Genomic DNA, 23702 nt, shown 5'->3' with positions numbered 1-23702 from the left:
TAGTCTTATATCATTCCTTTGTCCTGCCTGACTCCACACTAATCCAGCATATTTAACCTAGTCAAGACCTTCCAAGCTTTCAGTAACCTGTGTAATATCTCTTTGAAGCACCCCTAATCCTGAAGAAATATGAAACGGAAGTCAGGAATCTGTATATTCATAATGGCAGTCTGGAACTTGTTTCATTTGGCACTCTCTGACAGAAACCCTGGTTTGCTTTTAGTGCTGAAAAGAACTTAGTATACAACATAGATGAAACCATGTCTTCAACCACAAGTAGTTCATAATTCTCTCTTTAATCATGCTATAAGGATCAATATATATGCAAATCTAGTTTTTCTTTACAACAGTCACCATACATTTTCATCATTCTCTTGGCTTTCTATTCACTACAACTTCCTGCCCTACTCTGCTCATGAAGTCTATTAGTATTTTTGGAGATCATAAATCACTGATGTTGATGCAGCGGTTAGCATTGCCGCCTCCCAGCAAGAGGTTCTCCAGTTCAATTCTCGGCTGGGGTGCCTTCTGTGCAGAGATTGCATGTTCTCCCTGTGGTTGCATGGGTTTTCTCTGGGTGCTCTGGTTTCATCCCCCAAGACATGCTGTAGGTGGATTGGACACTCTAAATTGTGTGTGCCTTCTGTGGAAGGTTGGGTGCTGGGCTGGCAACTCAACACTGTAAAACTCCACTGCCAATCATGAGCAGACAGGTGATCTGTTGTGGTGACCCCTATCTGGGAAAAGCCAGAAGAAGATAAATCACTGATGTTGCATTAATCAAGGTTTATTTGTAAAGCAGAAATCAACAATGTATCTTTGCTCATGGACCTGGTTCCACTTAACAATGTTTTTAACATTTGAAAGAGAAGTTTTCAAGAAGCTTTCTGGGGTCACCCTGGGAGCTTCATGTACTCCTGCATTTGCAAATCTGGTCTGATTTTACTAGCAACAGCAATATATTCATAAGAGCAGGTTCACCTCATTTCTTAAAGCATATTATAATTTCTTGGACTTTATTTTCATCCTTCCCCAACCACCACATTTTTGGAGTTTACATTTCAGGTGGATGACTGTTTTATACTTTTTTGTATGTGAAACTGGTGAAATAATCAAGGAGTTTCAGTTCAGAAATATAGAGAAAACCTACCTACTCTGATCACGTCTTACATTTTGGAAGTGCGCTTAGTTTTAGCCAAAAGGGGCATCATTAAGGGTCTGTTTATATGGATTTCTAGACTTTCCTTGGATAATTACAGTTTCCTGATGAAGTGTCATATTTTAAAAAAAGATATTCATTGCTAGAGGTTACCTTTGTAATTTTTGGATGATATGATGCATAATGTTTGTGGCAAAAGAATAACCAGATTCATCCCTTTACATGAACCTATGACAAAAAACTAGATTCAGAGGTGAGTCATTTTGTTAAATCAATGATTCTACACCACTCCAGTCATGCTGGTAAAGTACAGTCAATCATGGACAACAAAAGGAGCTTTCTGATGGATATCTGGCCTAAACTGGCCAAACTGGATATTCAGCCCCAGTTTGTTTTTATGTTCTCTTTCCGCACAGATGCACAGTTGAAACATAAGTTGATTGATAATGACAAATGTAATCATATGTCCAAATGTGGCATTTTCAACTTTTGTTGATTCATACATGAGGGTTCAAATCTGGTCATCCAACACTACCACAGGGTGTTATCCAGCCCTGGCAGCTTTAACTGCAACACTCCTGGTGTCTTTACTCAGCTACATATAACCGTGTTTGGCATATTATATTGAGAAGATGCAATATAAACGTAAGAACAGAATACATGAACATTAATTATAACTACATCAACTCTAAGGATGTGATAAATGACATTTTTAATCATTGTATTGTTTGTGACAATTTTAGGAAGCTTTCTTTTTTTTATTTTTTTAGATAAAATTTCACTTGATTTGAGAAGGGGGATTGAGACAAAGACCTGCTATGAAAGGAACTGCGTAGGCAGATTTTATCAAATAGTAATGCTGCACCTGGGTTGAATGATTGCATTTCCATTGTACCAGTCCTCAGGAAATGATACAACAGGCTGACCTAATGAGTGATGGCTTTTTCTCCACCCAACTTTTTTTTATAAGTTTGTTTCTACTAGAGGGTTTTTTATTCTGAATTCATTCATATTCCTGTAAGCAAAATAGCTCAATAAATTGGTGTCCTTGATCCTGTGGTGCTTTGATGTTCTTTGTTGTTTATTGTTTGTGTTGTTTGTTGGTTATTATATGTTTTAGTATATTGCAAAGTGGCCATCATGGGGACTGCCATAATTTATTTTTTTATTTTTTATAAGCCTGCGACTATCGGAAAATTCCAGCTAGGCAAAACCCTTTTCAGCGAAAGCCCACAGAGAAAATCTCCACATTCCATAACTTTTCACAGGCAATTAGCATGCGCTAACAATCAAATATACTACATAACTCAGAGCTATATACAATTTAATAGCTGATCACCATGTTCAGTACACTATTCAGTATTTCAAACACACAAAAGTCATACATGGCTAAAAAATATTCAGCATTATTTACAGTTTATGAATAAAGTCACACTAAAATTGTAGTACACAGAGAGCAACTGAGGCACCTGCAAGTTTTATCCAACCATTTATTCACCTGAGACGTAAAAAGATGAGAAAGTGCAAGGATTTTATGATGTTTATTTGGTTAGATTGCAGAAGAAGTGATCTTAGTAACTGTGCTGGATAAAATGCATAACTGTTTTGTTGACAGGTATGTTTTCAATGTGATTTTAAATAACAGATAAGATCATTCTGATGTGTTTGGGAGAAACATCCACATTTTAGCAATATATATACAGAGTATAGGCAGTCACCATTATGATTTTTACATTTTTGAGTAAGCACCAGTTGTTGGTTCAGTGAACATAGTCTTCTTTGAGAAGAGTACCAGTTTAATAACTGGCTGGTAGCAGAACATCTGTTTGGTCTGTAGAGGATGTTATAGCTAGTCTAAGTGTGAGTGAAAGCTAATAGGTAGATTAGTTAGCACAAGCCACTTAAAGGACTGAAATACAAGACAGTGATATTTTTGTTAATGTGGTTATTTGCAAACTTTGCAATTTTATTATACTATTTCTCCAGTTTGGCTGGCTGAAAATGGATAAGACAAAAAAGACAAGGCAAACAGGAGTCTTGGGAGCAGATAGGTGCTATAGTCTTATGTTCATGGTGTGATAGAAAAGGTCTGACTTAATAAAGAAGTCCTAGTGTATGGTTCTTATTTATTTATTATTTATTTATTTATTTTTTGAACAGCATGTTGGATATGCTGATCAAATTTTAATCTATGGTCAATTATTACACCCAGTAGTTTTGTGTTTTGTGTTTTATACTAGCTCAGTGCTAGTATTACTGAATGATAATATTTTTAAGTCACAATAGTTTGATTGTTAGGTTAGAAGTCAAAATACCACTAGCTTAGATTTCTTTGGATTTAGGAGTAGCTTAAATTGCTGAAGCCATTTTTCAGTTTTTGTAAAGGAATTCTGTAGTCATCTTGGAACTGTTTGACTGCAGAGGTTGCAGATATTAATGCTGAGTCATCCACATATTGGATTATGATTGCTGACAGATAGACTATATACATTTTATTTATAAATATATAAAAAAATAATAGTCAAGTTATTAAACCCTGTGGCATATCTAATGTTGTTTACAGAGGAAATGACTGTTCATCTTCCCTGTGTATACACTGTGTTCAGTGGCTAAGGTAACTTTTAAACCAATTGACTGAAATTTTTGTGAGACCCCATTCATTAAGCCTATGTAATAATATGGTATATGACAGTGTATTAAGTGCTTCATATAGGTCTAGAAAAAAGTAATGCAACCATTTCACCTGGTTATATATTATATTGGAAAAACGCCTCTTGCAGGATCTTGGAGTCCTGTGAAGGAGTTAATGATAGCACCACATTTACAGTCATCTGTAAATTTGGTCAGCCATAAACCCTTAACTAGCTTTGATCTTTGAGAAGTGAATGCCAAACAGGAGTGTATAAAGGACAGAACTCTGGAATACACTGCTAGTAACAAGTCTTCTGGAGGAGCTAGAGCCACCCACCCAAATTTCTTGGATACTGTTTGTGAGCCAGTTTGCTATTCAATGAGCTGTACAGTGATTAACATTTAGCTGGGAAAGTTCATCTACAATACCTGAGTGTGATTTGGTGTCAAATATCTTTTCAAGGTCTAGATATGTGCTGTGCATTATTTTGCCCTCATTCACTGATTCAGTATTTTTCTCAAAGAAGTCATCTATGTTAAGTAGGCAGGATCTGCCTTTGACATGCCTGAACTGGCTCAGGCCAAGAGTTTGTAGATTACCTATGTCCTTATTTATTAATGCCATAATTATCCTTTCTATAGCCTTATAGATGTGGCTGGTCAGGTGTATGGGTGTATAATTTCCTGAGTCCATTGACACCCCAGCTTTGCACAAGAGGATGACATTTGCTGTCCTGCATTCATTCAGAACAAAGCCAGTTTGGTAGCTGATACTGGAAAATGTCTGTAAGGGGTCTGGCAGGTCCTGTTATAGGCTGACCTGTAAGCAGCCTGGTATGTTACCTGGCCCCATAGAAGCAGTGTTCTTGGCATGGATAGCACCTACCACTTGCTCATGGGAGATTTGAGGGGGAGGTATAGATGTGGGTATGATATCTGGGAATGTTGAAGCGAAGAGGAGTTAGAGCTAAATTTATCAATTAGTATATTGGCTAAGTCATCTGGGTCAGAGTATGTGATTTCATTTATAATAAGCTCTGTACAGTTTTGGGGCTATAGTGTCTTGTTTCCATTGTTTGGGAACTATAGCTTCTTGATGAGAGCATTTTATAAGTACAGTTACTGAGTATGTAATGGCATATGCATATATTTTTAGATATTCTACTGGAAGTTTGCTGCAAAAGAGGTGGGTTAGGTCAAGTTTTTGAATAAGTATTTTATTATGCTGGTAGAGGTTGTGGTGAGAAGGTAGTAGTGACACTAAACACATTGGTTTTAGCAGTAATGAATGTGCAGAATCCATTAAGGGAGTCAGCAGCATTTGCGCAAAATTAATTGTATCTACATGCTGTGTTATAGTTTGTTTAATTTCTGAAAGGCCAGGGTTGTGAATTGTTTTTTTACCAGGCTGAATAAGTTTATTGACAATGACCTTTATTATATAATGATATTTATGTCCCTGTGATATGCCAGCCTAAATACAGGAAATCAGATGGCTTATTTCTTCATTTAGTTGTAATGATAGGGCTGTGAGTCAATGGCTTCTGAAACTGTCTGTGGAAACATTATATATGTTTTTTAACTGAATTATCTCAGTTTGTGTTAACTTTATGCTGCAAAAAGCCCTTTATGATGCATTTAAAATCTTGCTCCAGGCAAAACAACTTTATTGTAGATTTTTGTTAAGTATTCGGATTTTTAGTCCTAACACACTTGCACATCATCTTCCACACTGTCTTAGATAGATGTGAGGTAGAGATGTCAGGCTTAGTTGTGTTGTGACTGACAGCTGATACTTAAAAGACCCGATCAGTGACTTCCAAGTAAGTTCTAGGAGTCTGTACTATGCTTATCCTTATTTTTCTGCAGTTGTATGAATAACAGCAAATCGTCACTGTCCAGGAGTGAGAGTACTTGCTTCTTTGCTTATGTAGTGTTGTACTATAATTAATTCCTCTGTTTCATAAAAAGATTTCTCCAGCATGTAACTCTTTGAAAGAGATTCGTGTTACCTGCTAAGTGTGATTATTGACCTCACCCAAAATTTAGAAAATTTAATGTTACTTTCAGCTTTTACTTTGTTTTCATCATACACTATATAGTTGTATATTTTTAATATATGTAATATATAAATGCATTTTAATAGAGTAATAATATGTTTTCTTAGGTGGGATATACAGTTTTGGTGTTGTTTTAAGTAAATGAAATATACTCATATATATATGTTTTTAAAACAAATGTAATTTAAGTGGTAATTAATTAACTAATTAATTAATTATTCAATGTTTGAATAGTATTTAATGGTGTGAGAAGCAGTGTGTATTGGATTCTGATGAAGTCTTGGTGACAAGAAGAAAGCGCGCTCAATCCTGCTTTTGTGTTCTTTGTGTTGTCGTATTAAACAAGTTTGATTCCAGTGGACGGTGTTGCTGTTTTTTACAACCCATTGTGGTTTAACTGTGAGGATTCACCCTTTATGGTAAAGCAAGCGGTGGTCTGTGTAGTAAGTGTTTTACGTTGGTGAGAGGTGGAAGAGTTTGGTTATTCGTTTTTTCCGCTGGCGGTACGAGGGGAACCCATGGAAGGTGATAATACTTTGCTTAGTCAGTTGATTAAGCTTATACAGCAACACTCGCAAAGTAACGGCATTGTGGAGCAACCGTTAGACCTTGATGACTCCATTCCCTGTGGCCAAGGTAACGGTGAGGTAAACCGGAGACCAGTGATGACGACATGCACTGCGCCGGATGAGGACAATGGTGTGGCGAGTAGCAGTAATGGAGAACGCTCCGGGAACGTAGTACGGGCGAAGGCAACTAAATCCACAACATCTTTGGAAGGGAATAAGGTGTTTGAATCGTATAATAATATTACATTTGGCGAATGGTTAGACAAATCTTTTTCCTGGTCGTTAAAAGAAGCAGACGAAGTACATAAGGACAATAGCACTTTCAAGGACAAATGTAAGCAACTTGAAATTGAACTGTTTAAATATAGGAATGTTTGTCTTGATAACTGGTACCTCACGCAATGCGTTGAGAAGAACATTGTACCAAAAGGACTAAGACTAAACAAATACCCCAACAACATCAGGGGGAATGAACATTTATTTAAAATAGTTTCAGATATTTTAAATGATTGTGGTATTGCAATATTGAAAGCCATGATTAACAGCAATGCAGAAATTTTGAAAATTAGTAAAAAGAACATAGATAAATTGCAGCATGATATTAGTAATGATATGCTTTTTAAAGTATGTGAGTATAAAAACATGTATTGCAAAGTGTTACACGAAGTCGATTTTAATGTGAATAAGAATTACAAAAGAAAACTGGGGAAGCTTGAACGTGATTTAAGGGACTACAAAGATGGTAGGGCCTATGTAAACCCTATTAGATACCCCAAGAAATCACACTTTCATGGATTTCGTTCCCCCGTGGGTAGGGGTGGGGGAAGATCATTTGAATACCAACATAATTCTGGTAATGATAAGGTATTTTTTCAGGATGTTCAGCCATTATATAACAATTATGAAGGTGAACAGAATAGTTTAATAGATAATAATGAATTAGATCATTTTGACCCTTTAGGGGAAGGAGAGGAAGGTCCGCGGAGGTCGGAGAGACTGAAGAAACAGGGCAGACCCTCCTCATATGCAGAAATAACAGGGAAATACCACCAAACGAAACAATATGGGGGAAACGCATACAGATAGAATTACGGACCACATGTTTGGATAGTCCTGGTACTGTGATAATGGATAACTTTGAAGAAACATTCCCGGTGGGAACCATTAATAGTAACAGCAATAGTGTCTATGATAGTGACAATAATTTAGTCAATATGGAAGAAATAGTGGATTCCCAGGTAGGGACAGTGGAAGAACAGTGGAATGATGTAAATATCGAAGTTACTGGTTTCCAAAGGAAATGTAATATTAGTACTGAAGGGAACTTCTTTATTTACAACTTCACAGAACTTGAAGTTACTACGGGATTTTTTGGGTTATTTACAAAGGGATTTTCCTTTATACCTGTCAAGAAACCAAACATTGAGCAAATTTTGTTGGATATAAAGTTGTTTGCAAGAAAGTTAAATCTAAAATCCATGCTTAAGAAAGAAGAGAATGAGTTGGTAGAAAAATTCAGAAGAAAAAGTCTGTTTAACCCTCCTTTACAACAAGATATTTACCATTTTGAGACACAGGTCATTAATATGGTGAAGGAAGGTTTTAAACATAAAAATGAAGTTAAGGAATACAGTAATCTAGAGAAAGAAGAGGTTGAAGTGTTAAGGATGTTACAAAACAACGAAAAGATAAGAATCATGAAGCCCGATAAAGGGGGAGGGGTTGTCTTGATGGATCTGTGGGACTACACACGTAGGATGCTGGAAATATTACATTCAGGAGATAGATATCAGATAGCCTCAAGAAATGAATTGAATATATGTTATAGGAAAATTGATTATTATTTAGAAGATAATTTATTACAAGGAAGTATTGATTTGGAGTTATATAATTATTTAAAAGTAAGTAAGCCGGTAATTCCAGAGATTTTCGGCATCCCAAAAATACACAAGGATGTAAATAACCCTCCCCTGAGGCCGATTGTAACATCCCAGTGTTCAAAGACACAGACTTTAGCCATCTATGTGGATAAAAAATTAAAAGAATTTTACAAATATTATCCGCACATTCTCATTGATTCCTGGGATTTTCTTACCAAATTCAATACAGTGGTATACCACGAAAAATACATTTTTTTAACAGTGGATGTGGTAGACCTATTTTCAGTTATACCACATGATACAGGTCTATTATGGTTTGAACATATGTTAACTGAATTTGGTTTTTTGAGTAGCAATGATTATAGATTAGTTCTTGAAAGCATGGAGTTAGTGTTAAAGAATAACTTTATATATTTTCAAGGGGATATATACCATCAAATGGGGGGGGTGGCAATGGGGTCATCTTGTGCCCCCATATATGCCAACATAATAATGCTCTATTGGGAGCTTGAATATCTATTCAAATCCAGTTATTGGGATTATATTATAAAATATTTTCGTTTCCTGGACGATATTTTTATTGTCTGGAGTGGTACCCAAGACAAGATACAGGAATTTCTTGAATATCTGCATACAACCACTAACTTTTTAAGATTTACATCTCAACACGATACCATAAAAGTTAATTATTTGGATGTTACAATCATAAAAAATGAGACTAGGAATTGTTATGAGTCAAGGGTGTTTAGGAAAGGGTGTTTCTCTAACTCATACGTACATTTTGAGAGTGATCACCCATTTTTTCTGAGAAGAAATATTATTAAGGGTCAGATGATCAGGGCATCACGCATGACAAGTGAAAATGATAAATGTGTGGATGAAATGAAAACTATTGAAAAATTATTTTTGGAAAGAGGATATCCATCTAAACTTGTAAAAAATGTCAAAAAGGAAATTTTGAAGAGAAGGGAAAGTGATTTCCCACCACTCCTGATTAATTCAATAAATAATAATGGAGGAGGTGGAAGAGATTTTAGGAAAGGTAATAATGAAATAAATAAAGGGAATGAACTACCTAGGTTAACACTTACTTACTACAAGGGAATAAACTGGATACAGAAAGGTATTAATGAGATTTGGATTATGTTTTCAAAGTTAAATACAGGTATAGAATATTTTAAGCAGACTTTGAAATTTAGTTATAGGAAAAATACTAATTTTAAAAAGCTGTTTGAATATAGAAAGGTACTTAATCCAAGGGGAGCACAGCAAAAAATGGGGGCACATAAATGTGGGAGATGTGGGCAGTGTTCATCTATATCAGGGAAAAAAGAACTTGCACTAAGTGGACTAGGTAGAAAATTAAGAAGTAAAGGGTACTACACCTGCCAAACTAAAGGGGTAGTTTATTTGGCATATTGTTTAACATGTGAAAAATATTATGTTGGTAAAACTGAACGTAGGTTAAAACAACGAATTTATGAACATATGAGGGACATTAATAGAGGGAATGACAATAATGCATTATATAGGCATACCCAGATTTGTAGAAATGCTAATATAAAATTTTGGGTTTTAGAAGAAGTTAAGGTGGGAGTTAGGGGAGGTGACTGGCAGTCCCTACTTGAATACAGGGAATTGATGTGGCAGCTTAGGCTGGATACCTGTGGTCCTAGTGGGATGAATGATTATCTTTCTATTAAGCCAGCACTAAAACTCTTAGCCAACAACCCCAAAATTTAGAAAATTTAATGTTACTTTCAGCTTTTACTTTGTTTTCATCATACACTATATAGTTGTATATTTTTAATATATGTAATATATAAATGCATTTTAATAGAGTAATAATATGTTTTCTTAGGTGGGATATACAGTTTTGGTGTTGTTTTAAGTAAATGAAATATACTCATATATATATGTTTTTAAAACAAATGTAATTTAAGTGGTAATTAATTAACTAATTAATTAATTATTCAATGTTTGAATAGTATTTAATGGTGTGAGAAGCAGTGTGTATTGGATTCTGATGAAGTCTTGGTGACAAGAAGAAAGCGCGCTCAATCCTGCTTTTGTGTTCTTTGTGTTGTCGTATTAAACAAGTTTGATTCCAGTGGACGGTGTTGCTGTTTTTTACAACCCATTGTGGTTTAACTGTGAGGATTCACCCTTTATGGTAAAGCAAGCGGTGGTTTGTGTAGTACTTGCTTCTTTGCTTATGTAGTGTTGTACTATAATTAATTCCTCTGTTTCATAAAAAGATTTCTCCAGCATGTAACTCTTTGAAAGAGATTCGTGTTACCTGCTAAGTGTGATTATTGACCTCAGCAAGGCACACACCCAAGATGTAAAATTGTGGTCAGTGATTTAGCACTGAAAACTATGGACAGAGTATGGTCTCCCCTATTTCATACAGACTCAAAAATAATTTCAGGAATAATGTGAGACCTGAACAGGAAAAATACTGTGATCTTCATGGTCTGTGGCAGGAAAAACTGAAACAGAAATTTTGAAATGCACTGAAGGATATCTGGCCAGTGACATACATGTACAGGATATTATAGGAAGAAAAATTCTGAAATGAGTTTAAATGGATTGCAGAGCAGAGTTGTCTGTTAATTGTGCTAATAGCAACCTGTGGCTGGCCTCAAACTCTTATGAGATAGGTGTCATGGGATGAATCATTTTCTGTAAGAACAGTCATCCCTATCGGCAGAATCTCTTTTCTTCATTCTTGCGCTGATTTAGTTCTTAGAATACCCCCTGCTATTTTATAAATATAATACCCTGTATGCTTTTTGTTGTTCTCCTTAAGAGTCTACATACAAAATCCCAGTCTCTCCTTATTTCTTGAGCTTCCTCCCTGTATCATCATCATTCCTTTCCACTTTAAATTATAGTTTTCTGCTTCTGCTATGTAACTGTGTTGCTCAAAAAATACCCCCTCAAATTGGGTAATCCTAGTCTGCCTTGTTCTATTGGAAGAATCAGCTTAACCCACTTGATCCTTGCTGTCTTCCCTTCCCAGATAAAATTCTTCAACTCTTTTTTAATTGCTATCCACAGCTTCTCCTCTGGTTGATAAAAATATGCCTGACCTGTGTATAAGACTAAAGGGACTAAAAACATTTTAATTGCTTGTATCTTAGTATGCATGTCCATATAACAAAGCTTCCAGTTTCTCAGTTTTTGTATTATCTTCTGTTTAGTCTCTTCGCACATATCCTTAGCTTTCATAAAAGAGTAATTTCTAAGCCATAGTTCTAAATACTTAATTTTATCATGTCCCCATAAATAAGGACATTGTTGGACCAATTTGTCTGTGGGTACATAATTTACCTCTATTGTTTTTGTTTTAGCTTCATTAATTTTGTATCCCAAGAAGATTTGAAACTGGCTTAAAATGTTACACAACACTATAATGTCCCTTTCTTGTTTTTGTCATGTATAAAATAATGTCATCTACATATAGAGCTAACTTTTCCTGACTACCATACCAATTATATCCTTGAACTTCTGAGTCTCTTATTTTCTTTGGCAATGGTTCTAAATATAATGCAAACAGCGGACCCCACCCACTTTAATACCATTTTGCAAGATTTTAAAAAATTAATCCAACTATATATCTGTCTGTCAATCTATCTATCTATCTAGCTATCCATCCATCTGTCAATCTAGTTAACTATGCATTGTTGTTAACACCTTCCTTTCTCTAGATGTTTGCCTCCCCCAACTCCATCTTAGTAATATGTGCTAACTATAGCTCTAACCCTGCCCCTAACCCTAACATGAACTTACCTGTAAAAAATCCCAGGCTGTGCTTGCAAATGGTCTATAGTGATCAGTGTACTACCCTAATAAACAAATGAAATAAAATAAATAAATTAAAAAAGTCTTCTCATAACACTACCATTAAACAATACAGCTCAGACACTGACCAAATCACATACAGGCACACACTCACACACTCACACACACACACACACACACACACACACACACACACACACACACACACACACACACACACACACTAACTCTACCCCTAACCTGTCCCTAACCCTAATGCCCTAATCCTAAACACTTACAGTTTCACACACATACACACACTAAATCCATCCTGCTACCTAACCCTCACCCTAACCCTAAAACACACACTTGCACAAAAACTTCCAACCCTGCCACTTACCTTTCTCGACCATCTTAAAGTTGCCTGAACAAGCATTTGATCAAATGTCCAGTCTTTCAATATGTACAGCAGTTCAGTTGCACAAATGAGTGTTGACCAACTGCTTTGCACCCATTACACTTAAGTTGGGCCTCTTTAAAGTTTATGAAACCAATAATGCTTTTTTGATGTTTGCAAAGAATGTTGTTCTTAGCACCTACAACAAACTCATTATTTCTTCCTTCTGTACTTTATATGGCATTACCTCTCCTAGCAACATATTTAAATGTATTTGGACATTTTTGTTGTATTAAACATTACTCAGGGAGTAACTAATCCCACTGTAGCTCCAAGTGTGTCCTCACTTCACCCAAAAGATTCTGCACAGCTGCACTTTGAACAGAAAATGAAAGAATAAATCTGACAACTTTTTAAGCAGGAAAATACATAACCAAATACCAACTATATTTAAAGTCAAATATGAAATGCAACTGTTTTGTGGTTGCCAGAAATGTCTGCACACTAAGTGATAATTTGTTCACACATTTTGTTCCAGGTTATTGTAAACTGTCAAAACTCAAAATGATTTTTTTCTTTGCAAATAATTTTATTTTAGTTACATTTTTTAACTAGGTAAATTAATTAGCCCTTCAAGGAATCTTTCATACTACAGCCTCTCAAAGAATCAAAAGGGTAAATTCCACATATATGGACATTTGAGATTTAACATTTCAGATGTAAGTCATCCATCATATTTCTGAAAGGAAACCAGAGAAAAAGGAGAGAAACACATAGAGACCTTGGAAGAACATGAAGATTCCATATAAACAGTCATTGGATCTAAACTCTATTTTGACTTTAAAATTATTTTCTTATGAAATAATTGTAAAATAAATATTTATGATATTTTATTCACATGTGAAAATGCGCACACACACACACACACACGCACACACACATGCATATATATGTGTTTGTGTATATGTATATGTATAAATAAATATATATATATATATATATATATATATATGTGTGTGTGTGTGTGTGTGTGTGTGTGTGCATAAGATAGATAGAAATAGACAGATATATGTATATATAGTCAGTGAGAGTGCCCAGTCTTTGTTTTGAGGAGACCTTGATTAATTTGACGTGCTGTTGTGATCCCGTGGTGGTTGGTCTTATAGTTGTTGTCTTATGTAGAGCAGTCTATGATGATTTAGCCTATTGGAGAGTGCCCCTCTGGTAGTGTCCTTGAAGAACTAATTAAGCTAAATAAAACTGAAGGTCAAATCTTAAAAATGTTATTAAAGTAACAGTTCAGTGTAAGGTAGCCAAAAAGAAAAATACTCACAGACTTGGGGTTCTTGTAGTCCAGTCTTTTATTGTAGAGAGATGAGCGCAGGTATGTACTACAGTGGATGTAACAAATCAGTGGGTTTTTATACAAAAGAAAGAAAAAAACATACTTACAAAGTCACACATTTAAAGTAAAAAATAAAAACAAAAGTGTTATTATCTTTGTTTATCTCAAAACTTATGACTCTCCTTTTCTTTCTTATTTTATTTATTTATGTATTTGTTTGTTTGTTTTTGTTGACCAGGAAATCCCCTTTCTGGGGAGCCAAGGGAGGAAAGCTCCACAGAATCAATATCTTTACATAAATTTATAACAGTAACTGCAGGATGTTTCACATAAAATTAATATTTACAAAAACCATAGCTTAGAAACAGAGTTGTTTAACATATTGTTAAAAACCAGTCTGCATTTGCATGATATTATATCCAACACCCAGTATCCTTACATGAAATTGTAGCATAGATTTTATAACTGCTTCACATAATATTAACTTAGTTTGTGAAGCTAAATTGCAGTAACACATACAGATATGATAACTGATAGATATGAATATTGTTTACAAACAAGGAAAGAGTGGAAAAGTAATCTATTGTTAAGAATTAAAAGTATTTATCAAAAGAGAAATTGTTAAAGAATAAGGAGTAAATTGTATACTAAACGAATAATCCCCATGTAGATTAGTTAGTCAAACTGTAAAAAGGGGGTAGGGTGAGTGTGAAGGAAGGAAAAAGAAAAAGCTGGAGGTAGAAAAAGTAAACGGTAAGAGGAGAGGAAAGTGATATAACTATTCAGTGCATAAGTGCTCTTTCAAGTGGGTTCTGTGACAAGTAGCCATACAATTGAGATAATTATCTAGGCATGGTTATCTGGGTGTGTAACATATAAATCCAGGTGTTGTTTAGGTACTGTTTAAGCTGAGTTTTGTCTGTCATTTTGAGTGTGACAGAGCTATAATCCCATAATTTGAGATGTAGTTGGAGTAGAAGGAGTCCCCTGACTTGTTCATGGACTTAGTGGTAAACAGGAAAGACTGTTGCTAGACCGCAGGTCTCTGGTACAGGAATAGTACTACAGTATGTTTTGGTGTACAGGGCATTTTTCTGGTGTAAATATAAGTTTATATGCTATAACTAATTGGGAATTGGATAAGTAATTGGGTTTAGCTCTCCTGAGGTGGTGCAATGAAGGGCTTTGTATGGGGAGTTTGCAGCAAATTTAGCTGCTTTGTTATAGCATGTTGTTCATTTCTTTTTTTTTTTTTTTTTTTTAGTTTTGTTAAGATTAGTAAGAACTGCATCTATGTATAGAAGAGATGGGAATAAGTATGATATGGCAATGGATTTTCTGGCATTATCTTAAGATATTGCTTAGCCCTGTAGAGGGTGCCACGTTTTATGTTTTTTTTTTTTTTTTTTTTGATAGGGCGATGGTGGTGCTGGTAAAATTTTAGTTAGTCATCAATTAGGAATCCCAGTAACTTAATTTGAGGAACTGCTTCAATTTTAGTGTTGTTGGTAGGGTACCTATGGAAGATGTTTTAGGTCATTGTATTTCTTAGCGGTAAAGAGCATTAACTTTGCTTAACTTGGGTTTAGAAGTAAGTAGAAATTATATAGCCAAAATTCTATAGCAGAAAAGGATGGATGGGTAATTTCTTGAAGTTTTAGGAGAGTTAGGGCAGAGAGGATAATTGTAAAATGATCTGTGTATTGTAGAGTGGTGGCATGTTTGCCTGCAGCATTAAGATTGTTACTGACATATTGAATAGGGAGTGGACCCAGTATTGATCTTTGTGGGACTGCAACTCTGACTGGGAGAGATGGCAAAAGTTATCAGCATCATTTGACAGCTTCTAGTGTGTTGGACAGATATCTGTGACACCAAGGCAAGGAAGTTTGACTCAGTCCAAGTGATGAGATTTCAGGAGTTTTGGGTGGGAGACTGTATCAAAGGCTTTTGAGAGACCAATGAAAAGTTATGAGACTAGTTTACCTTTGTTTCTATTGTTATTTATGGAATTGGTAAAACTAAAAAAAGACAGTAGTTGTGTTATGGCTGAGAAGGAATCTGTGTTGTGTTTTGGATAGGAGATTTTGTTAGTGAGATAGCTGACAAGCTGAATGTGCATACACCTTTCCAAGATTTTTTTTTTGTTTTTAGTGGGGATAAGGGGCGGCCACGGTGGTGCAGCAGTTAGCATTGCCACCTCACAGCAAAAGGCTCTCCGGTTTGATCCTCGGCTGGGGTGCCTTCTGTGCAGAGTCTGCATGTCCTCCCTGTGGTCGCATGGGTTTCCTCTGGGTGCTCCGGTTTCCTCCCACATCCCAAAGACATGCTGTAGGTGGATTGGACACTCTAAATTGGCCCTAGGTGTGAGTGTGTGCCTTCTGTGGAAGGTTGGGTGCCGTGCTGGCAACTCAACACTGTAAAACTCCACTGCCAATCATGAGCGGACAGATGATCCGCTGTGGCGACCCCTAACCAGGAAAAGCTGAAAGAAGAAGAAGTGGTGATAAGTTTGTAATGGTTCTATAATTTGAGAAATCAGTAGGGGAGCCATCTTTATGCAATGGAATAATAAATAACATTTTCCAGATGACTGGAACATGGTTTTCTTTTATTGAGTGGTATATTGATATGGGGATGGGGAGTGGCAGAATTCAGCTGCCAGGTTTTCAGCAACTGAGGTTGCTGGTTTTAGATTATGTCATATTTTTCTAAAAGTAGAAGTCTGTTCAGGTTGAAAAGTGAAGCTCTTCATGTTGTTGTTTAGTAGTGTTGTTGTGTAGAGGGAGTGGGTGTTTTCTTTGATTAAAGAAGGAAACGTGTTTGTAAAGTATGAATTAAATTGAGTTGGGATGCCATCCTGTTGTTTTTGATTGTGTAGGTGCCAATGGTAGATTGACCAGGTTAGAGAAGTTTTTTGATAGTTGACCAAAATAATTTGTTTTCTTTCCTTCTCTCTTTCTCTCTTGCCTTCTCTCTTACTATTTTCTCTTTCTGTTTCCTATCTTTATGACTGTGTGAGTATGTGTGCTGTTGTATGTGTGAATGTGTTTATGCGCAAGTGTGTGTGTGTGTGTGTGTGTGTGTGTGTGTGTGTGTGTGTGTGTGTGTGTGTGTGTGCGTGTGTGTGTGTGTGCGTGTTTGCATGAGTGTGAGTGTATTTGTTTCAAACTCTCTCTCTGTATAGAAGTGTATACAAATATATGCATACAGGTATGTGCCACCAAACATCCAGGATAGGTTCTATCCCATAGAATTTTAAGCGTCGCAGACGTTAAGCAAACACCCTATACTTTGTATTGGGCTTTGCTTAACAACCGTCTGCACAATGACTGATTGCATTTACATCCATTTATACAGTATGGACATAAATGCACTAAGATGTTAAGTGAAGCATGTCTATATATATATAGTTTGTGTGTGTGTGTGTGTGTGTGTGTGTGTGTGTGTGTGTGTGTGTGTGTGTGTGTGTGTGTATGTGCATAAAATATTTATTACACACATATACATACATGAGTGAGCATTCATGTACATTAGATATAGATATAGATATTGATATATTGCCATTGCATAAATCTGCACATTTGCCTCAGGATGGACATGCTTTTTTATTTATGCACATCCTATGCCGTGACATTTTATCTCCATGATAAGCATGTCATCATACTCCTCAGCCAGTCTAAACCCTTGTTTTAAGCCCTAATCTGAGCTGCATTCATGTTAAAGAAAGAAAGAATACATTGAGTTGCAATGTTGTGAAGGAAATATTAAACCCTCAAGAACTGTCACTGGTACCTAAACAGAAAAGTTTCCTGATCTGACACCCTACAACTCAAAACATGTCCTGTATCTGATCTGAGAAAAAAAAAAATAATGAAGATTGTCTCTTGAGTTGAGGTTAGTCCACGGTGGTGCAGCAGTTAGCGTTGTCACCTCACAGCAAGAGGTTCTCCCATTCGATTCTCGGCTGGAGTGCCTTCTGTGGGGAGTCTGCATGTCCTCTCCGTGGTCGAGTGATGTTAAAGACATGCAGGTAGGTGCATGTGTGAATGGGCATGCCTTCTTTGAAGGTTGGGCATTGGGCTGGCAAGTTGGCACCGTAAAAATCCACTGCCAATTATTAATAATTAATGATTATTAGTGGACGGGAGTTCTGTTGTGGCGACCCCTAACCAGGAAAAGCCGAAAGAACAAGTAAGCCTCTTGAGTTGAGGAACAAAAAAAAAAGCCACTCTGTTTGAAATTATAGCACTCTGTTCACTACAAGTAGCTTCTATAGTTGGAATATCATACATGAAGCATTTCATACTTAATACCATGACCATAAATGCAATTTCTGCATTTATTTCTGAATCCCTTTACTACAATACCACAGCATTAGCAATTATCGATTGCATTGTCTAACACCTTGCACTCGGGCAGCATCTGCTAAACAGATAATAAATCTTGACTTTACTTTTAATAATGAAACTGAAAGACTGGAAAACAAACTAAAAATGAAATTACAGCCAAACTATGAGAAGAAGATACTACCAGTAAAATGATCTAGTCCAAAGTAACAAAACAAAAAATGTAGTTGCTTAAAAACATAATTAAATTATAAAACTATGAAATCCTACCATAACCTTTAGTAAATTACTCCTTAGCACCTTCCAAAAAAACAAAACTTCATAAAATCACCTCAGACCTGTAGTAGCAAAATACGCATGAGACAGCCTATTTATAAGAACATTCTGTAAACCATATAAAGTCCTATTCAATACAGAAGTTATGCAAACAAGGGTGATTTACCAGTAAGTCGAGTTGCCCACAAGCTGGTGTCAGGGGGTCCTAAGGCTTGGCTTATTAAAGCGAGTGATTTGGCCCTCTCAGCAGTTTTGTCAATGGCTTGGAAGCCCTCCTGTCCCATCCCCATGGCAGGGATTTTAGCCAGCAACCTTACAGCTTCACCTGCCTTGTTTTCCCCTACTGGTGCTCATTAGAGCTTTCACGTGGCCTCAATTTGACCAGTGACCATATCAAGGGGTATCAGGGTTGGAAAGGAAGAAGTAAAGGGTTTTTCCTGTCTTGCTCATTTCTTTTATTTAAAGAATTATTTCATGCTGGTGCGCATCTCACACCAACACAAAACAATGATAAATTATATCAATATAAGTAGATGTATTTATAGTATCATAACACTTGTAAAACTACTACTTACACCCATATTCGAACCCAGTAACACCTGCTGCCACAGAGTCAGACAGATAGCAGGTGTATTTTATATAATCGATAGTAACTCACACAGTTTAGCAAGGATTTCCCCTTGTACACCGCTGTGCTTGCCCCCCATATCTCCAGTGTTGTATTTTCCCCATTAATTTTGTATGAAGCAGCAATGTGCAATACGCAGTAATTTTTTATAAATCTTTATTGCTAGATACACATTTCGTTTTATAACGCATGCGTGCATGATGGAGAGTGATGCTGTGCATTACTCACCATCAATAAACAATGCTAATACAAAAGTAGTTCAATGTATTAACTACAGCTGTATTAGTACCATCTAACCCCAAAAAGGAGCTCATCACTGCATGAAGTAAATTAATACCTGCAGTCACAGATTCCGTTAAGTAGCAGGTAAGTCTGCCATTGTTATTCAGTCTTTAAAATGCACCCGTTCCTTACCTGAGTTTGTAGCACCATCTGTTAATGCATTGACCCATTCATTTTTGTGTTCATGTGGTATTGGCTTCAAATCCAGGTGTATGTAACAGTTTCAAATACTTTTACATATAAATCCAAATTCTGAAATGTGATAGTTGGTATGGAGTCTCTAAAATATGGCTAGATGGTACTGGTTTCCAACATAATTGTATATAACACTTATAACTGCTTTTTGTTCTAGACGAACATTAATGCATGATGCACAGCATCACACAATTATGCTTTAAAGAAAAGAAATGGGAAAGATAGGAAAGTGGTGAAATGAGGAGTAGGCAGGGGGAAGAACAAAGTGAAAGGAGGGCAGGAATATGAAGGAAGTACATTGGAAAGAAACATAGCTATCCATTTCTTCAACTATAAAACATGATCATATATGCAAAATATTAGTTGAATTTGGACTGTCACCTCCAGAGAGAGGAGTGACCACAATACAATTATGTTGTATAGCCAATTGGATTGAATCAAGTGTGTCATGAAGACACATGTGCAAAATGGAAAGCTAAGCATGGCATGATTTTTTTTTTTTTTGAGAGAGACAGAGGAATGTTGGGGAAGGAACGTAGGTATGTCTGGGCACACTATACTACAGATTGCAGCAAGCTATTCTTGATGTGTGCATATACTGCACATATGCATGTTCAAATTATACTGATTGCAGTTTACAGCATGCCATTGGTGCCATTGAATTAGAGCTCTGACGTTACACATTGCAATATCAATGAAAACTTAACAATATTCTATCTTTGGGAAGTGTGATTTTTGAACCCACAACCTCTGACTACTGTCTAATAATTACCTGTTGTTTTGGCCTCCACACCAATGCATGCATACTTTCCTGTTACAGTTGAGAGATGAATGCTCAGTTTGATACAACTGTATAATAAGCCAATGAAGGTGTCTTTACTTTTAATGCTAAAAGAATGGTGCTGCTCAGATGCATACATACCACATGCTTCTTGCATCCATGCCAATCTAGTGGCATGGGTTTCCACATTCATTTCTCAGCCTGTGACAGAACAGAACAGAATACCATTATGAATACCAGTCCTGACAAAATCCAGCTTTTAACTCTTATAAGTAGTCTCTGGAAGGGATATGTACACATCTATGCAGTGCCGCCAGTCCTACATTACTCGATCCAATGGTAGAGGGTATCCCTCTTTCTCATCCATAGGTCTCTGTAGTGATTCCTGCATTGTTCAACAGTGCAGAGGATACTAGTAACACTGGTCAAAACCTGGGCAAGGCTATTCCATGCCCCTGGCTTGTTATCCGAGCCACAAGTCCCTCTGCACTAGAAGTCCAACAAACACTTTGGACTCATGAACACCTGATCTTTGAGCAAGGAATATCAAAACCTCTCCATGAACGCCTGCCATGCCTACCACAGAACAAGACCAATGTAGAATGATGTTTTCCCACCAATTGCAGTTATCATGCTAACTGAGAGTGCTCACTTTTTGGTTTTGCAACATTTGAAAGTGTTGAGCATCGCTAACTATCACACAAACATGGTGCTCAAGGGTGCACACTACTGGGCTACATGTTTGCACAATGGCCAGCACTCTTAATTGAATGCATCCAGTTTATGTTTGTGGTTGTCTGGGTCCTGTTTGCTACCTGGGTGGGCCATTTGACAACTATGTGCACTGCCACTCTACACACAAACCAGATGAGGATAGCCAAACATGTTTGTGTGCATCATGCAAACAGTGAGCCTCTGCAAAAAAAAAAAAATTAAACAAACAAAAAAAGAGTTGAATTGAGGAAAATCAGTCTATTACGTACACAGTAGAAAATGTTAGTACACATGACATATGTCTACATAGGTCTGGATCCCAGCTCTCATTCCAATGCACCTTCAGAAAACAGGATGGGTGCCTTATCCATCTTTGCCATACAAACAACTTTGCAGCAAAGAAATTAAGTAATTTCTCACATAGCCAAGTGCAACTGAATGTACACTGATATCAAGGCATAACCTCTTATTTGTACATGTATTATGTTTAATATAATTGGATGCAATAGGTGGCTGCAGTGGTGCAGCAGCAAGCATTATCACCTCATAGCAAGAGGTCTCCTGTTTGATTCTTGGCTGGGGTGCCTTCTGTGTGGAGTCTGTATGTCCTCCCTGCAGTCGTATGAGTTCCCTCTGGGGGCTCCAGTTTTCTCCCACATTCCAAAGAAATGCAGTAGTTGTACTGGGCACTCTAAATTGGCCATAGGTGCAAATGCATGTGCGAGTGAGTGGTACAGATGAAGTACCATGGCAGGGCTAACCACACAGTGGTGTAAACCTTGGCTCAAGATGATGGCCACTGTTGAAGTGGCACCTCGACTCCATGTGTGAAATAGGAAAAAGGGGTTGAGGATGGATGGATATTTGGATATAGTGTACTTAGTGATCACACAACTTGTTATGATTATTCCTTGCAAATATACAGCTGCGTCTTATCTTTCTGTGTTTCTTGGTCATTCATCAGTAATTTGACCAGTACTCAGACACATGTAGTATGTAAGCCAGTCTGCATCATTTACCTTAAAATGTGTGAGGATATTAACTGAGAATACTATGATATGCAGTTGCCATCAAATGAAGGGCAGGTTGGACAAAACAAACAAGCATTGACTGCTCTGTTGGGGGGATGCAAAGGTAGGTTACTTTTATAGTACATGCAAGGATACACAGTTCTTTCAAACAGAGTATACCCAGGCTGAGCTACTGTTATGGCCCTAACAAGGATACGTTGCTCTTGTTACTCTCCTTGTTTTGCATCCTGCATCCTTGATCTTAAGAGGGTTGTGAAGTCAGAAATTGCAATGTGTCTCATTACTTTCTAACTTCTCTCTGTTATGATTTCCCATTACAAATGTATGGTGCTAAACTGAAAGCATCCAGTGATCATCAGTACTTTGGAAAGGTATCAATGTCTGAATCTTTGATACCTGAGGCCTACAACTTGCTAATGGACACAAACAACTGAAATAACTCTCTGCTGTCACATGTTACATTCATTTTTGTGCAACACCCCCCCCCCTTATTTGCTTACTGTACCAATTGAAATACAAGTACATACCATGATATTATTATACAATACAGTACATCTTCAGGACTTACCTTGTAAATGCAGTATTTGCCACAGTGTTAGTTCAAGGCTGACTGTGATGCAAACAGTGCTCAACCAATATATGGGGTAGTAAAGGCTCTGGCTCTGAGTTGAGGCTGGCAGAGATTGCAGAGTTCCTGTAGTGTGTCCCTGTCCACTGTGTAGCACTCTACAATGTCCATGTTGTGTATGTTGTGATAAGTTAAATGTAGCCTGAAAACTTTTCTCTGTCTCAGCCTATTGACAGCAGCAGTAGTATTGCCTGCAGCCTGTAGTGCATAAATGGAGTTAAGCAGCAGCTCCTAACATTCTGTCTGTGTAGACCTTCTGTGTCTATACTCTACTACTTTTGAAATCCACAGGAAAAAACAGCATAGAGTCTACATGGTTGCTTTATAACTTGTTGAATAGCTCCACCTGATTGGTTGATTAGACCCCTCTTCAGTGAAGTAGAGAAAAATATCATTGTTGATGCTCTCCATCAACATGGGTCATTTCTACTAGGAAGGGGTTGGCCCAATATGTAAGAAAGGCTACGAGTATGGCAGGAGATTGTTGCTAACATCAATTATGTGGGCAGCCACAGCTAGACATGTGAACAGGTGAGCAGCTGCTGTTGCCAGAGACCAGAGGTTAGCCAGGGGATGGCCTGCTACAGAACCACCTCTCACCCCGCAATGAAAAATTCCTGGTCATTGTACAGCAGAGTGTACCACAGCATGTACTTGATGTGGGCACCACTGCTTCAGAGTCCCAGGAGGAGTGTTCAGGTAGGCTTTGTAATTTGACCAGCTGAATACTATTGTATAGTAAAAGAATTGAAATGAAAGTTATTTCTGTGTTACATGTATTTTTTTTGGGGGGGGGGTGAAGATTGCTATGGTGGTAGACTCAGTTTGGAGTTGTCAGCCACATTCTTGTTGAATGGACAGTTAATGCAGATATAGAGTAGTAGATATAGTACCCCCTGTCTTATTGTTAAATGTGATGATGTTCCCCTTACCTCTTGCCTAATTTATTTCAGGACAATCAGGACTCCAGCGACGTATGCCTCCTGCAGAT

This window comes from Protopterus annectens, chromosome 2.part2 (genome assembly GCF_019279795.1).
Source record: "Protopterus annectens isolate FY-2018-M chromosome 2.part2, PAN1.0, whole genome shotgun sequence".
NCBI lineage: Eukaryota > Metazoa > Chordata > Ceratodontiformes > Protopteridae > Protopterus > Protopterus annectens.
Note: the sequence above shows the minus strand (reverse complement) of the source record.